Source organism: Wyeomyia smithii, chromosome 3 (assembly GCF_029784165.1).
Source record: "Wyeomyia smithii strain HCP4-BCI-WySm-NY-G18 chromosome 3, ASM2978416v1, whole genome shotgun sequence".
Classification (NCBI taxonomy): domain Eukaryota; kingdom Metazoa; phylum Arthropoda; class Insecta; order Diptera; family Culicidae; genus Wyeomyia; species Wyeomyia smithii.
In genome coordinates this window covers 19,461,573-19,477,564 of record NC_073696.1, presented here as the reverse complement: position 1 = coordinate 19,477,564, position 15,992 = coordinate 19,461,573, and the positions used below count along the sequence as shown (strand labels likewise).

At 39.5% G+C, this 15,992-nt stretch overlaps 2 long non-coding RNA genes across 2 annotated transcripts; both read right to left on the bottom strand.

Annotated features, from left to right (window-relative positions):
• Nucleotides 1-9,348: 9,348 nt before the first annotated feature.
• Nucleotides 9,349-9,743, bottom strand: LOC129730865 (uncharacterized). Its single transcript, XR_008728933.1, has 2 exons — nucleotides 9,516-9,743; nucleotides 9,349-9,440 (listed from the first exon to the last, which is right to left on the bottom strand). It is a non-coding gene; the product is annotated as an uncharacterized LOC129730865 (long non-coding RNA).
• A 1,085-nt stretch (nucleotides 9,744-10,828) lies between these two features.
• Nucleotides 10,829-11,355, bottom strand: LOC129730864 (uncharacterized). The gene is made up of 3 exons (XR_008728932.1): nucleotides 11,233-11,355; nucleotides 11,128-11,161; nucleotides 10,829-11,054 (listed from the first exon to the last, which is right to left on the bottom strand). It is a non-coding gene; the product is annotated as an uncharacterized LOC129730864 (long non-coding RNA).
• Between the last annotated feature and the right edge of the window lie 4,637 nt (nucleotides 11,356-15,992).

Here is a 15,992-nt window from a genome sequence, read left to right as displayed (position 1 = left end):
TACGTCCCATAGAAGTGCCAGCATCCTGCGCCCCGGCAGCAGTAACAAACGAGAGAACTTCGGCAGTTGAAATCCCAGAACAGAGCTCCCTTGAAAAAAATTACTAAGCATCGTACACTGTCCCTAGAACGTCATTACGTAATAATCAACCACACCTACAAAAGTTTTACGAAACGATGCTTTCTCCGATATCAACGAGATTTACAGAGAAAGCTGAAGTCTCGTCCCAAGCAGTTTTGGTGATTCGTCACTCAACAACGACATGAACGTAGTATACCCTCTTCTATGACATTTAACGGTAAGGAGGCAACCACCCCGCAGGACATCTGTCAGCTTTTCTCCGAGAAATTTGCCAGCGTGTTCACTGATGAGACACTGAGCGATCATCACGTTGAACGTGCCGTCTGTAATCCCCACGGTCCGGTCAAACTGTGAACACCTTTCATTCAAACGCGACGATGATTTCTAGAGCCTGCTGCAAACTCAAAGCATCATTAAACCCGCGTCCTGATGGAATTCCGTCGACGTTTCTTTAAACGCAGATTGATAACCTAATATCTCCGCTCCTGCATGTTTTCCAGCTATCTGTCACTTTCGGTGTCTTCCCGTCCTGCTGGAAATCGACGTACACGTTTCCAGTACATAAGAAGGGAAACAAAAACGATGTGAGCAATTATCGTGGCATCACCTCGCTCTGTGCTGTTGCCAAACTGTTCGAGCTTGTCATGATGGAGCCTTTGCTCGCTCACTGCAAAGCTTTCATAAGCACTGACCAACATTGATTCACAGCCGGTCGCTCCACCGCCACAAATTTGCTTTGCCTCACTTTGCACATCAGTGATAGTATGGTGAAACGTGCTTAGACGGATGTCATTTACACTGACTTGACAGCTGCCTTCGGTAAACTGAACCATCGCATAGCCGTTGCTATCTTCTTGGAATCGACGGGAATCTTTTACTATGGTTTCAATCGTACCTTACCGGTCGCCGTCTAACCGTTGCTATTAGGGATTGCCAATCCTCTTATTGTGACGCTAAGTCTGGAATACCGCAGGTATGTCACTTAGGACCGCTTATCTTCCTGCTCTATTTTGATGACGTGAGCCTAGTTATTAAAGGACCACGGTTATCTTACGCGGATGACCTCAAACTCTATCTTCAAGTTCACACAATTGAAGACTGTCACTTTCTTCAACGTCAGCTAGATATTTTTGCCGATTTTTTTTTTCCTGTATGGGCTTCCTCACTGCGACCAGAATCGAAGATCTATTGTGAGTTATGCCCGGGTGTCTGCTGTATCCCGCACTTCTGTTAATAGCAATACCTCTATTGAGAAGTGGCATGCTTATTATTATTGTTCATCAGTGCTTGTGTGTAATGTGCTACTCTTCCTTACACGCTTACTGTTCTACTATACCGATACTCGTTCCTCTTGCCAAATATCACCAATTATAATTCCCTGGAGAAGTTTCGTCGTGCGTCCTTCTGGCCAGTTTTATTGATTAGAGGGACTTATTTTTTGTTAAGAGGAAGTCACGCAAAGGTATTTTTGCCGATTGGTGCCATCTGAACCGCATGGACGTTAATCCATTCAAATGCTCGAATATATCGTTTTCGCGAAAAAAAAAAAAACTATACATTACAAATACGCTTTGCTAGGAAAAAAATCGAGCGCGTAAACCAAGTTAGAGACTTGGGGGTAATTTTGGATTCCCAGCTCACTTTCAAGCCTCACATTTCGTTTACTGTCGACAAAGCCTCTAGAGTTCAGCGATTCATTCGCGGGATTCAGGATCGCTAAAGACACCTACTGCTCGGTTGTCTGGACTCCTCATTACAACAATGGCGTGGAAAGAATAGAATCAATCCAACGGCGCTTTATGAGATTCGCTCTTCGTAAACTGCCATGGACGGATCGCTTCCGTCTACCAAGCTATGAAAGTCGCTGCTTATTAATACGTTTGGGGCTTCTGTCTGTCCGCAGAGACACGGCCAGGGCATTGTTCACCACAGACCTTTTATAAGGCCGCATAGACTGTCCCGCTCTTCTGGAACAAGTGAATATAAACGTGAAACCTCGTGCTCTGCGAAACAATTGAATGCTACGAATGCCTGCTCAACGAACTAACTGCGGAATTTTTGGCGCAATTTTTGGTCTCCGAAGGTTATTCAACAGAGTATCTGCTCTATTTGACATTAATTTATCTATTTATCTATTTTAAGAAGCGTTCGCTTCGTCGGTGAAATGGTTTATTTTTTTCAAGATCTGACTAGGTCAAAAGTGATAATGTTTGTAATATGCATTATTGTATTGACTCTCTGAAGATATTTTAATTGTTAGCTTCAAGTTATACCATTAGAGCATCTGCTTGCCTGTTGGTGAATATACCAAATAAACAAATAAACAAATACCCTGGTAACCACCGACAATAACACAAGTTGATAGATACAACGACGCATTCAAGTTTGAAATCGGGCCTACTTTACCCTTCGCAGGACGCTTAGATCCAGGAGCATACACCGCCACACGAAACTTATGATGTACAAAACCCTATAAACTCTGTAGATTTATATATGGACTTGAAACCATGTCGCGTGTTTCAGTGTCGGATAATGTTTGCAAAGTACAAACCAACAGCGAGGAGTGGTGCAAGCGTATGAACCACGAGCTGCAGGCACTTCCAAATTTATAAGGGGTCGATTGGGTTTGTCTTCAAAACCTACTTTTTTGCATTTTTATTCTAGAGAGCTGCAAATTGCCTAAACCATACGTTACATGACTCCAAGAGCTAGTTTTATTTATGCTTAACAACTTTACCGAAGACACTGAAGAGCCAAGATGTCCCTAAAACTGTTATAGCTGTTTAAAGTTGAGTCCAGATTGCGAAAAGGACTGTCTATGGACTTTAAAACGGTGTACGATTCAGTAAGGCGTAACGAGTTATGCCTAATTAACATTAGGGATGTAGCACCAAGGCTTTGCTTTGCTTGGCTATTCAAATAGTTATAGAATTGTTTTGACCATAATTTTGGGTAAAAAATGTAACTCCGTTTACGACGACCTCGGCTAAGACACTCTTCTTCAGTTACAAAAATAGCTCCCACAAGACAGTGTGTGTGGTTGATCGGGGCATGATAAGAACGGGTTCCAATAGTAGATGGTGATATGTCTCTTACGGACCGTCGTCGAGTTCGGACGCGCGTGCTGCACTATAGTATATATATACATTTTTTTTACTACTTAACTTTCTTTTGTACCTCAACATTTTTTTTTTTCATCCAACCGACGACGTGTGGAACGCGCGCAAGCATTCAAAAGTAGGTTATTTGTTTTTACTTGATATGGTCATTTGTTAACGTCGCGAGTGCAATGAAGTGCGGTATCGTGAACTGTGCGCAAGGTGGCAATCGCTACCTCTGGCGTTGTCACGGAATCTGTAACCGAACATTTCATGCTGCGTGCATAGGTGCACAAAGAAATCACGAGGAAATCCTGCGGACTTTTATGCTGCCGCTATGTCAGGACTGCCAGGAAAAGTTCGTGACCGACCTAAATCTTAAGGCTCTGACATCTCATCTCAGAAACATCTCAGAAAATATCGGAAAGACGCTTGAAGTAAACCATAAGCTGCTTTCAAATTATAAAAATCTCAGCGCGACTCATGATAACTTGCTGGAGCATATTGAAAAAAGCCTGAATAAAATTAAACTTACCATCACCAACGCCGCGAGCAGCAACAAAGCCAGTGCCGCAGAAATAAAAAACAAAAAAACAAACTTCTTGATACACATTCGGACACCTCAGCAGCTGTCGAAGCGATGGCTAAGTCAGCAGCGACAGCAGCAGCAGCAGCAGCTACAAACTCAACGACAGGGTCAATAAACAAACTACTCGCTACAATTGAAACCGGTTCAGCGCAGTCTAATGCTGATTCTGCTCTTCGTGAAATTCTCGACGAGGTAAAATTTGTCTCTGGAGCTATTACCAGTCTCCAAATTAATCAAACTAGCGCATCACAACAACACAAGCCACTGCATGAAGAATTAAATCAAACTTTGGCAGCTAACAATAAAGCTACGAAGCCCATAATGGACCATTCTTCGCCAGGATGGCGATTTTTGGGCAATGAATGGCGCTGGATGCCAGACTGGTCGGAATATGATGCTAGACAACGGACTCCAAGAAAAGGCTGCCGAAAAATCTAGACGAAACAGGAAACGCAGGAGGCGACAATATATTGAATCGAAAAACTTCAACAGCAATCGGAACCATACCACCAACAGCAACAGCAACAGTAACAAGACAACGAATGGTAACTATATCAACAACAACCACAAGTTCACACACACTTACCAAAACGACCAGATCCGTGTCAATGGATCGGATAAACAATCACTGGCAACCGCCAAAGTTAAATTTGCCGGACCACCATCAACTATTGACCACCCTATAGCAGGCCTCGCAGTTCCAAATTTCATCAACTTCCGGAAGGGTGAAACCATAAACCCTTACCGTTCAGACAACCAGAACCAACATAATATTGAATCGCCACCAAATGAGAACACTACTTCGTCAGCAACATTAGAACCGCACCCAACATCGTGGTCGCTCGATCCCATGCGGCCTCCTGTTGTCAACCTAACACAACAATCAGCTGTTGGAGACGGGCGTTTTCTGAAGGCGCGTTTACGAGATCCAAAAATTATGCACCTTGTACGTCTTTACCTTGCGTACATGCATGACAAAGACCCAACGGTCTGCTACGACGGTGTGACGAAAACCAGCATACAAATTACTTTGGCATCAGAGGGACTACCAGTAGCTGCGGAGGAGCTCAGGAAATTTTTCTTCGAGGTACATGAAGAATTTGGCGTGCCGAAACAAGCGGCTTCCGAAGACCTTAATTCTTATAGTAGACACTTGAACAACCAGAGGATTCAATCCCTGCAGTCGTTGGGGACAATGAAACACTGCAACTTATTTTTGACAAAACCGCAAATTTCGGACTGAACCAAATCAACCACATCAAAAATCAACAGAACTGTTACTTAGACTTTTTATTTACAAACATTTATGATGATTTCTGTGTGACTGAATCATTGAATCCTCTATGGAAAAGTGAGGCGTATCACACGGCAATCGAATACTCTTTATTTATAAATGCGCACAAAAAACCCAACGACTATGAATACGAGGAAGTCTTTGAATATGGAAAGGCAAATTATGAAAATATTCGCAATAGATTAAACAATGTTAACTGGCAATTTATTCTAAGGAATAGAGGAAATGTTGACGTGGCGGTGGGTACTTTTCATGAAATCTTATTTGATATAATTAAACAGGAAATACCTCTGAAGAAAAGGAGACGTACTGGAAATACAAAAAATCCTGTCTGGTATAATAGTCATATCAAGAATTTGAAAAACCGTAAACAAAAAGCACATAAAATCTATAAAAGACACAACAGTAGTGAAAATTTAGCAATCTATTTGGATATATGTGATCAACTGAATCTTGCCATCAGTAATGCGTTTGATGAATATAATGCAAAAACTGAACTTGAAATAAAATCCTGTCCGAAGAACTTCTATAGTTACGTGAAAACTAAACTAAAATCTGAAAATTTTCCCTCTATAATGCATCTTGACGAGAATGTCGGGGATAACTCGGAAAGGATTTGCAATCTTTTTGCGAAATTTTTCCAAGAAATCTATACAACATTTTCTGAAGAGGATCGCGACCACGATTATTTTGCACTTTATCCAAACTTCTCGAGGGATATTGGTGTAAACCAAATTCATGTGCAGGATATTTTTCAGGCGTTGAATAGCTTAGATGCCTCTAAAGGTCCTGGACCTGACGGAATTCCGCCAGTATTTATGAAAAATCTTGCAACGGAACTTACAGCTCCATTGTTCTGGCTCTTCAACATGTCATTGGAGTATGGATGCTTCACATCAAAATGGAAAAGCTCGTTTCTAATGCCTATTTTCAAATCAGGCCGGAAATCCGACATACGTAATTATCGTGGAATAGCCCTAATTTCTTGCATTCCTAAACTATTCGAAGCAATTGTAAATGAAAAAATATTTTCCCAAATTAAAAACCGAATAACTGAGAAGCAACATGGCTTCTTCAAGGGCCGTTCAACATCGACCAATTTACTTGAATTTATAAATTATTCATTAAATGCAATGGATAATGGGAACCATGTGAAAGCTCTTTACACAGATTTCAGTAAGGCATTTGATCGCATAGACATATCAATGCTACTTTTCAAATTGCAAAAAATGGGACTTGAGCCAGAACTCCTGAAGTGGCTCGAATCATATTTAACCAATCGCCAACAAATAGTTAAATTTAACGGACAAAACTCAAATCCGATTCTAGTCACTTCTGATGTCCCCCAAGGCTCTTATTTAGGACCTCTTCTTTTCATCTTGTACGTTAACGACATTTCCTTTATTCTCAAAAAACTAAAAGTGTTAATTTATGCCGACGATATAAAGCTCTTTTTGGAAATAAGAAATGAAGAAGACATCAATGCATTCCAGAATGAAATATACATATTCTACACATGGTGTAAAAAAAGCTTACTAGAGTTAAATGTAAAAAAATGCAACCACATATCATTCTGTCGAAAAAGAACAACACCAAACATTACAATATCATTAGGAAACCAAACTGTAGCAAATTGTGGAAGAGTTAGGGACATAGGAGTAGTCTTAGACTCCAAACTAACCTTCATTGACCACTACAACACAATAATCCACAAAGCTAATAACATGCTAGGATTTATAGAGTGCTTTTGTTACAACTTTCAGGATCCGTATACCATCAAAACATTATATATAGCCTATGTAAGATCGATACTGGAATACTGCAGCATTGTATGGTCACCCTATACAATCACACACGAAGAAAGAATAGAATCGGTACAAAAGCAATTTCTATTGTATGCTCTTCGTAAACTAGGTTGGACATAATTTCCTCTTCCATCATATGAAGCTCGTTGCATGCTCATAAACATACAATCATTGAAAGAGCGTCGTGAATTCGCAATAGTGTCATTTGTAAACGACATCGTTTCGCAGCGCATTGATTCAGCTACACTTTTATCTAAGCTAAATTTCAACGCACCTCTTAGACAACTTCGAAATCGAAATACGTTTGCCACCAATCATTACCGCACAAATTATGCAAAATTCGAACCCTTGAATCGTATGATGGCCACTTACAATCAATACTGCGAAACCATTGACTTTACAATGTCTCGGCATGAACTTAAACACTTTTTAGCTCAATACGCAATCGCAACGCTTATTGAAAAAAATAGTTTGTAAGTAAACATTGTATTAGAATATTAGAATATTGTATATTGTCTACTTCTGATTGACGAAATGAATAAATATTAAATATGATATTCGTCTTATGGGAAATTATCAAATTATTCGTAGGGAAATTGTATTCCCAGTAATTTTATTGCGGGTGTGGATCCCGCATCAATTTTTTGCATCCTCGTAAAACTTCATACATTGCCCCCTTTACTAAACATAAAAAGTACAGCGATTTTGCTGAAATTCGGTATGCTTATTATACTATTGGATAAATTGAAAATGTTGAATACACAAGGCCTTGTGTTAGGTATGTTTAAGCATATTCTAGTAAAAACTGTAAATTTTAAAATTACCTTGAACACTTTTTTCATATTAAAGTGCCAATGCATGAACAGTTTTTAAGACTAATTATTCCATTTTTTTTTTCTCAAATGCATTCTAGATGGTTTGAGCGCAAGTTAGAAATAAATCTTTGACACTTTTCAAAAAATGTTCTACACGCTCGTCAAATTTAGCTCTAAACTGAGTGAGATGTCACTCACTTTCGTGAAAAGTGAACCTACTCTAAACAGAGTTTTTATGATATTACTCATTTATGGGTAGAGTCACCATGTGTCAGAAATTGAGTAGGAATTACCCTCTTCTTATAAAACCGCTTTGAAATGAAACTGAGTAAAAGCTACTCAGATTGCTCGTTTTGACTTTTGATCCTTTTGATGAATGAAACTGCTAGAGGATTGTTGCATACAATTATAACAAAATCACAAGTTTTTTTCAAATATTTGTATTTTGCATATACATATATGTAATAAAAAAACAAACCTTATTAAATCATTAGTGTATCTTCTGCCTGAGCAGCTTCATTAAAAACCGCAGCAATACGGTTCACTGTTACCCGGGAACTGTGACTCGAGGTTTTAAAATAGTACACATGCCAAAAAATCCATAACCATTCTTATAACTGGAAGAACTCTAATACACGAATAAAATACACTTTTTTCAAACAACAATACAACACGTTTTTCCAAACAACAACTTATTTTTAGCGAAACGTTTTCAAATGTTTTCAATACCACTCAAGAAAAAAGAGTAAAGTAGAAAATTATGACAATCTGAGTAACTGTTACTCAGTTCGGTAAACGAAAATTAATTTTTGACGTTTTAATAGACAATGTAAAACTGAGTCAAAGTTGCTCAATTTAGAGTAAAATTAAAGGAGCGTGTAGGTTTTTCATATTTCAGTCTTCAAAGTTGGTTAAATTAACGATGTCATCATATATACGAAATTTCACTGGAATCTGAGAGGATGCCGCCAACTACTGGCTGCACGAATTGGTGTAAAATCCCTTTGCAGCCACTGCTACTGCTGTCGTTGGGATGGAAACAATTTTCACCTTCAACCGGACGTGTGTGTCGCGTCGCCTGGAAACCGGACCCGGGAGAATGTAACGATAAAACAGAAACTGGTGGTGGTTTGCGGGAACATGCCGCATGATAAATGTCAGCATCCGTTTTAATCAAATTGTAATTTTCAGTCAAATATTTGTCAATCGAAACGTTTTTTTTTTCCGTTCGCGTCGTTACAACGACGACGAATGAAAGTGAAACGCATCGTTGATAATAATCATTATGTATTTACTTTTAATCCCCCCACTCACTCTCTCACACGAAATCAACAGATGTTGGGGAACCGCTTGGAAGAAAAATGACCGGAAGCAATCAACGAATCTAGCTTCTGAGGAAGCTACCCCAGTTTTACCCTAAAAGCTAACCGACTTCGAGCATGATGGCAGCTTGTTATCTCGGCTAATTAAGTTTGATTTTTGTCCGCTTGTCGAGCAAGCGGGAAAATCTTCCCCTTAGTTTACTTGTTATGAAAGACGCAAGGGCAATGATGACTGCGAAAACACTGGTTGACCGGTGTTTGAGGGAAGTCTGTGAGAAGAGATATCTATTTCGTTCTGAGAACATTTGATTCTTAGCGAAAAACGAGTGACACGGCAACAAGAGTTTGTTAAAGTCGGCTTTTATTATTTTTTTATTATTTCACTATACGCGACATTCTTCACAGCGAAATTTATGGTAAAGGTTCTAGTGGTACACTGAAATTAAACAAAAATATGAGATTAAGCACTCTAGTAAACTGTTGAGTTAAACTGATAAAAAAAACTACTCACCAAGCGAAGTTGCCGTTCTCATCCAATCCGCATTCCATTTCCACATTGGTGTCCACATGTTCTTGCGCAATCACCACTGAGAGTAGTGAAAGTAGCGCACAAATCACGGCTGTGATAACCAGCACAAACTGAGTCATACTAATTGCTTTTTAATGTTACCCCTGGAGAAGTTTAAGCAGCTAGGGCAGGTTCTCAGCTCTTTTAAAGCAGTTTCTTATCGGTTGTGAAATTTGTTTACTCCCAACCAAGAATAATCGAATCAACTGAAACGAAAAGTTTTGAAATTCAAGTCATGCTTTGATTCGGTTGTAAGCCAAAATCAGTGCCAACAAAGTCTACTACAAAATGGAGAATGAGAGTACACTCTCTAATGGACTCCAACTTCGGAGCTAGAAAAACTGCAATATTGCACATGAGTCTCTTACTCGTTCGAAAACTTGTGTAAAGTGATGCATTATGACTCTCTAAGCGATGATACAATTTCCTCAGCGCATAGATCGAAATGACAAAAACTCTTCGATACCCGTCAAACACTGTTCCTTTCCCGCTTTCACCACCGCAGGTATTGGGAAAATTTCTTCGCCTTTTGTTCCCCCTCCTAGTGGAACGATAAAACCACAAGAAAAACCAACACTTGAAAGCAATATCAGCTTAGGACGGCACTCGGTATCTACTGATGGCTATCTATCAGCACTGGAAAATCTTCACCGGGAGTCTGTGTCCACCGTACATACGGTACACGATATGGGGGAAAAATAAATGAAAAACTCATCTCTTCCACACGAGTGCACTTCCGGCGAACTGTGCAGAAAGCGGACACGGAGGCAGTAGAACATACCAAGGCGAAGAAACTGACATGATTTTCTCTATCGACCTGCTGTAACCGAAGAAACTTATTGTTGCGAAAGAGTGGAAGCGAGCTTGTGTGAGTGTGAGCTATTGTGTGAATCTTCACCTACTCTTGTTGATGAAATTCCACATCATATAGAGACATCACAGCGGCGAGTTTGACGATGCGAAACGCAAAGAAAATTATATCCTCTCTGATGCTTCTATCCAGCTTTTGTTAGGTTCTACACACATTGACACAGCTTTCCTGTTCACTCTATTTCCCACTGCATGGCGACAACTTTAGTTACATTACAAAAAGTACTATATAAACTTCACTTTCAAGTGTACAAATTGAAAATAAAATAGTACACCAAAATATAGAATAAAAATTTCAAAATGTAACACAACGTAAATCTAACAAACCTAAAAAAATTGAAGTAGCTATTACGATGATGATGTTTTTTTTTCAGAAAAAAATAGTGTTTCGTTTGTTATAATAGATTTTATTGCTCTATTTTTTAAGTGTGTTTTCTAAACATTTTTGCGGTACACGTATCACTCCAAATTAATTATAAAAATGTTAAGTTTTTCAGAACAAATGTTCAAATACATCTGCCGCATTGCGAAAAGCGTTAACCCTGCTGAGAATGACAATTATATGAACCATTTGCATATTCACAGTGTTGTTTTGAGTTACTCTGAGGTGACCTGCAAATATGAAAAAGTAAAAATAGTAAATCACTAAATTGTGCTGCTGAACACGTGTTCAATACAAACTTACCGTGGATTTCTTTTCACAATCGGTTGAAGCGGTCCTGTATAGATAATATTGGATTATTTTAATCTTAGTTTGGTCAAATGGAATAAGTTTTATAGAATTTAATACCTGCTTGAGTCGAAACCATTGCAAAAGCGCATAGCACTAGAAACAGAAGGTAGTATCCGAAATGAACCATCGCAAATAGATTTTAGTTGTAGAATTTAGTCAACGAACGCCAATGAAAGCGACCATCAGCTATTAATACTCTTGTCCTGATCCTTATCAGAAGATATAAATCAGTTTTGCATGCTAACAATATAACCGTGCACTATTCGATTTTTTTCTACTGCAATAAACTTGTCCGAAAGCAAAACGAAACTATATCACCAAACTGAATTGATTCGCGCCTAACAAAACAACCTCTGTAAAATAATTTCGTTCAATAAATTCGGTCAAACCCCTCGTTTCAAGTTTAGCTCGGCAGTAGTTTCCTGACTGACGATGATAGATTTCAAGGTTTCGTTTTTAGTTTTTACTATTATTTCATCGTTTATCATACTTCAAGCAGGCATTAAAATATATAAACTTTTTTTTGTTTCGAATCCTAAACTATTCTTCATCTTTTACAGAATCATTTGCTGTGCCCCAAAATGTACCATATCCACCGAATACAGCAGTGTAAGTTTCAAACAGAAATGTGAAAAAGTTAAAGAGTAATAATTTTTACTATCGTTTACAATTTTAGGCGCCAACACAAACCACGTAACTCTCAGAACCCAATACAGAATGGACTGTAAATTTCTTCCAGTAATTCTAAACGGTTCAAGTTGTAATTTATTTAAATTTTGTGCAATTCTAGAGGCCAACCCATGCCCGACATCGATGAACATTTCTGTGTTTGGGTCAACGGTGAAATAGTATGTCTGGAAAATGTTAAGCATGGCTAACAATAATAACGTGTAATAAATGATCCGTTATATTTTCTAACCGCATGATTCATAACGTAAAATTAATCAAAATGCTTCTCTTTTTCGCAACACTTGACCCAGGCAAACGGAATGAAAATAGCGTTCCACTTTCCCGAATCGAATGACTTTTCACACATCGTCTTATTATAAGCCCCTCCAAGTGTACTTAGAGATTAATGTTCCTCCTTTCAAAAGATTTGATAACTTTCCCCAGAGCTGCCTCGAAGCAAACCGCCACACTTAGCTGTGGCTCGAAATGAGTGTCCGTAAATTACATGTGCGGTTTTTGCTGTGTTGTTGTACCAAACCGAAAACCAAATAAGAATCACACCTCTTCCACTCGCAACGAGACACTACCAACCTAGCGTCGGCGTCGAGAGACGCAAGTTTACTTACAAACGGGATAATCCTTCTTATGGCATTTAGAGCAATTTGCGTCGGCAGCCGGCCGAAACAGAAGCTGGAAATTACCTTTTTCCCTTCCGAGCCCGGTGGTTCCGCAAAAAACACGTCAGTTGGCACCTTTCCAACAGTGGTTTGTCTCCTTCTTCTTGTACGGGGCAAGTCTAAGGCAGACAAGTGGATTATGACCCCTTTCATGCTCGATAGGCAGTAATAAGCTTCTGTTCGTATGTATGTATGTGGGTGTAATTAATAAAGAGGATTTTCATTACGCTTCTGGAGCAGATTTAATTACGAAAAGTGTACTTGTATGACAAACCCCCGATTTTCGCTCTTGTCGGCTTTTCAAATCTGTTAGAATTGAGCTAGCTTTAAGGTGAAACGGGATTGTGACCTTTTCCTATACAATTTTGAGGTTAGAGTTCTTTTTACTTCTGTATTTTGATCGTAAAAAATTCGGCTTCCACTAAATAAACAGCACTCAAATTGCTACTTCAGGCATGCAACAGTTGTGAAAACAATTGATCACAGTTTCATGTACGTGTAAGGAGGATCCTAGTACGGTATAAAAATTCCTGGCTTATGCGCCAGACGACGAAGTCATCTGCCACGAACTACGGATAACATTTGCCCAGCTAGCAGTTTCTACCCTACTCACAGGATCCACCCCCAGGTTGCCAATTCCCAAACGCTCCCTATGTCGCTGTAAATTCAAATCAATATATCCCCATTCACACGGTTCAGGAGTATGCCAATAGTGAAAACTGGCATGGCGCTACGCCACCGGTAGCTTTTTATTTAGCTTTTTTTTAATATGTGTGTGCATGGTGTTGATAAATAGTGAATGTGAAAAGAATAACCTACAATCCTAGAGATAAGTTTAATTAGGAAGGAAGAGCTGAAGGCAAACTGCGCGTACTGCTTCTATGTGAAAATTTTTGGCCCTAGAAGCTCTTTCCCACGAAATTAAATGGTGTAATTAGTGAAATGAAACAGTTTGAGCTCTCCTGTTAAACTTGAATAATGAAGAAGCGAATCACCGAATCGCTCTAGGCAGGATAAGTATCTCTATATTTTCGATTTGTTTTGAAATCAGCTGGACTAGCCACAAAAAAAATACCAACAGTGAAGTAAAACTAGACACGCTCGCAGCGCTACCACCGTTCGCCGGCGGGTAGACAAATTACCCAATAAAACTGCTAATGAAAGAGATGAGGAAATGCCTACGATCACATTTAATTTTGTTAGTTGGATAATCCGCTTTACTTATATAGCGATAGTTCAAGTATATAGTGCAACAATAATTTGTCGCGCGCGGGTATAGAGAACATATATTTGTTTTCTTGTTTATTGCAATTCATGATTTCTCTAGCTTTTGAACAATTGTCGAATCTTCATATTTTTTCCTTTGATCATGTTAAAACTTGTAAGTGGACTTGACATGAGTTCTTGTCTACTATATTTGGATTTTGACGGGTTTGGCTTTTTATAAATAAACTTTGTCCGTACAGTAAGATTTTTTTATACGATTTTATTTCACACGTTTTTTATGACGGTCTTCCTAGTAACGCAGTTTTTATACGTCTTTTTTTATAAATAACGCGGTTTTTTTACACGGTTTTCGCGTAAAACACTAAGTAACAAGAGCGACAACAGACTACAAAGAGGTGTTTTTTTACACAGTTACATTTTTACACGACTCTTTACGACGTTTTTATAAATAACGCGTACTTATCCCTTGTACGTATCCCTTGTGTGAAAAAATACTTGACCGAACTTTGCTTAAAATGCATATTTGCATTTTATTTTCAGTTTTTAGGCTTTGAACGCATGTAACTCTGCCAATTTTTATACTCAGTAGGTGTTTTACAGTAGTCATAATATTTACGAACTAGTTCGCATGATATTTAAAAGTTATATGTGTTGCGTTTGCGTAGCTCGGTTTCAGAAATGAAAATATAATAACTCTCGAATTTCTTTCGACTAAATCATACACATTTGGAGGGGCCGCAGCCCTATACGTCGGTTTAAATCGTCCACATCGTGTAGTATAATATTTTTTATTACAATCATATACACCACACACACACCTGTGCGTGGCCCGGCATTCTATTGGCTTTCTGCTCTAAAAACGTCTCAAATCAGGAATTCGTTTTATAAGAACAGACGAACATCATACCAGAAACGTCATTATTCGATTTGATCTAGAAACTTCGCATCGATACCTTCGAATTTTTCACAGATAGATTTTCAACGCGTTATAGTTTTATAGATGTACGAATATTCGGATCAGTTTATATAAGTCATAATAAGGATACCGGACTTTGTGTGCGCTTCAATTTTGCGGTGCTACATCATCAAAAAGAAATGATCGCGTTATGATTTTCGTGGAAGATATAATAAACTCGTACGCGCGATTTTGTTATTATGAACCCGGTACTTGAACTCAGCGCATCGTTTACCAGAACGAACCCTACTGAAAACCCTGCCCTTTTCTCCAACATCCCAGTGATTTCTCGTGGAAGTGCAGAGGTGTTCTCGGCTTCCGATTAAGCGAGTATCACGTCAACATATTCCTATACAAACTCCTTCATTGACCTGCATCCGGATGCGGCCGGCGCCGGTATTGCCTAATAAAAAGATTAAGGTCACCAGTTTTTACACATTGAGGATGAATGTTAGTCCCAAACATCATCTGTTGGTTCTCTGTGTAACTACAGCTGATCTGGCGATAACGGAGTAGCAACCGCGGGCGGTCAATCATGCTCATGCTCATGCTCATTCCAAAATTCATTGGTTTTAAAAAAATTTAGTTATTTTCATTCTCTTCAAACATAAAACAAGTACAATTTCCTACCGCTCTCTCCTCTTTTTCTCTGTCTCTAAACCCAGAAATAATGTGTGTAACGTCACTTTCTTCTTTTCCTCTGTCTTGTGAGTCGACCTAATTCATCCGTAACGTTTCTTCCCCTACTAATTTACAATGTTTGTCCCAACTATCTCGGTGGTGTATTCGTGCGGGGGTTCGTGTTTGGTTCGTTCGTACTTACAGGTTGTCAACCGTCGTCGATATCTGTGGGTGGGGGTCAATTCGGGAGATGTTCTGTTTTCGCTGCGGATGGCTCGTGGCTGTGAGTAATCTTCCAGATCGCCGAGGGAGAAACTACCCGAAGGAATGTGCTCGGGTTGCAACGTTGGCGTAAGCCAACGATCGTGTGATCGCCGACAGGGGGGATGTAAGTAGGTGACCGCTGTGCAATGCTTGTGGGGGTGGTCGCCGGGAAATAATTCCGTATTGAATCTCGGGTCGTTGGGTGAAGTGACGGACCGTTCAACGGTCAAGCAACCATTGCTTTCCCAGTCAGGTGGTGGATGGTGATCGGCTGGTTAATAGCTGTAGCGGGGTATCGTACGGGGGCCTTCCCGATTTACGGGCTCGTGAGTCGGGGCGAGTTTCTCCGGCGTTGGGAAATCTTTCCCTTTCAGACCTTCTCGCGGGTGAAGCAATCACGTGTA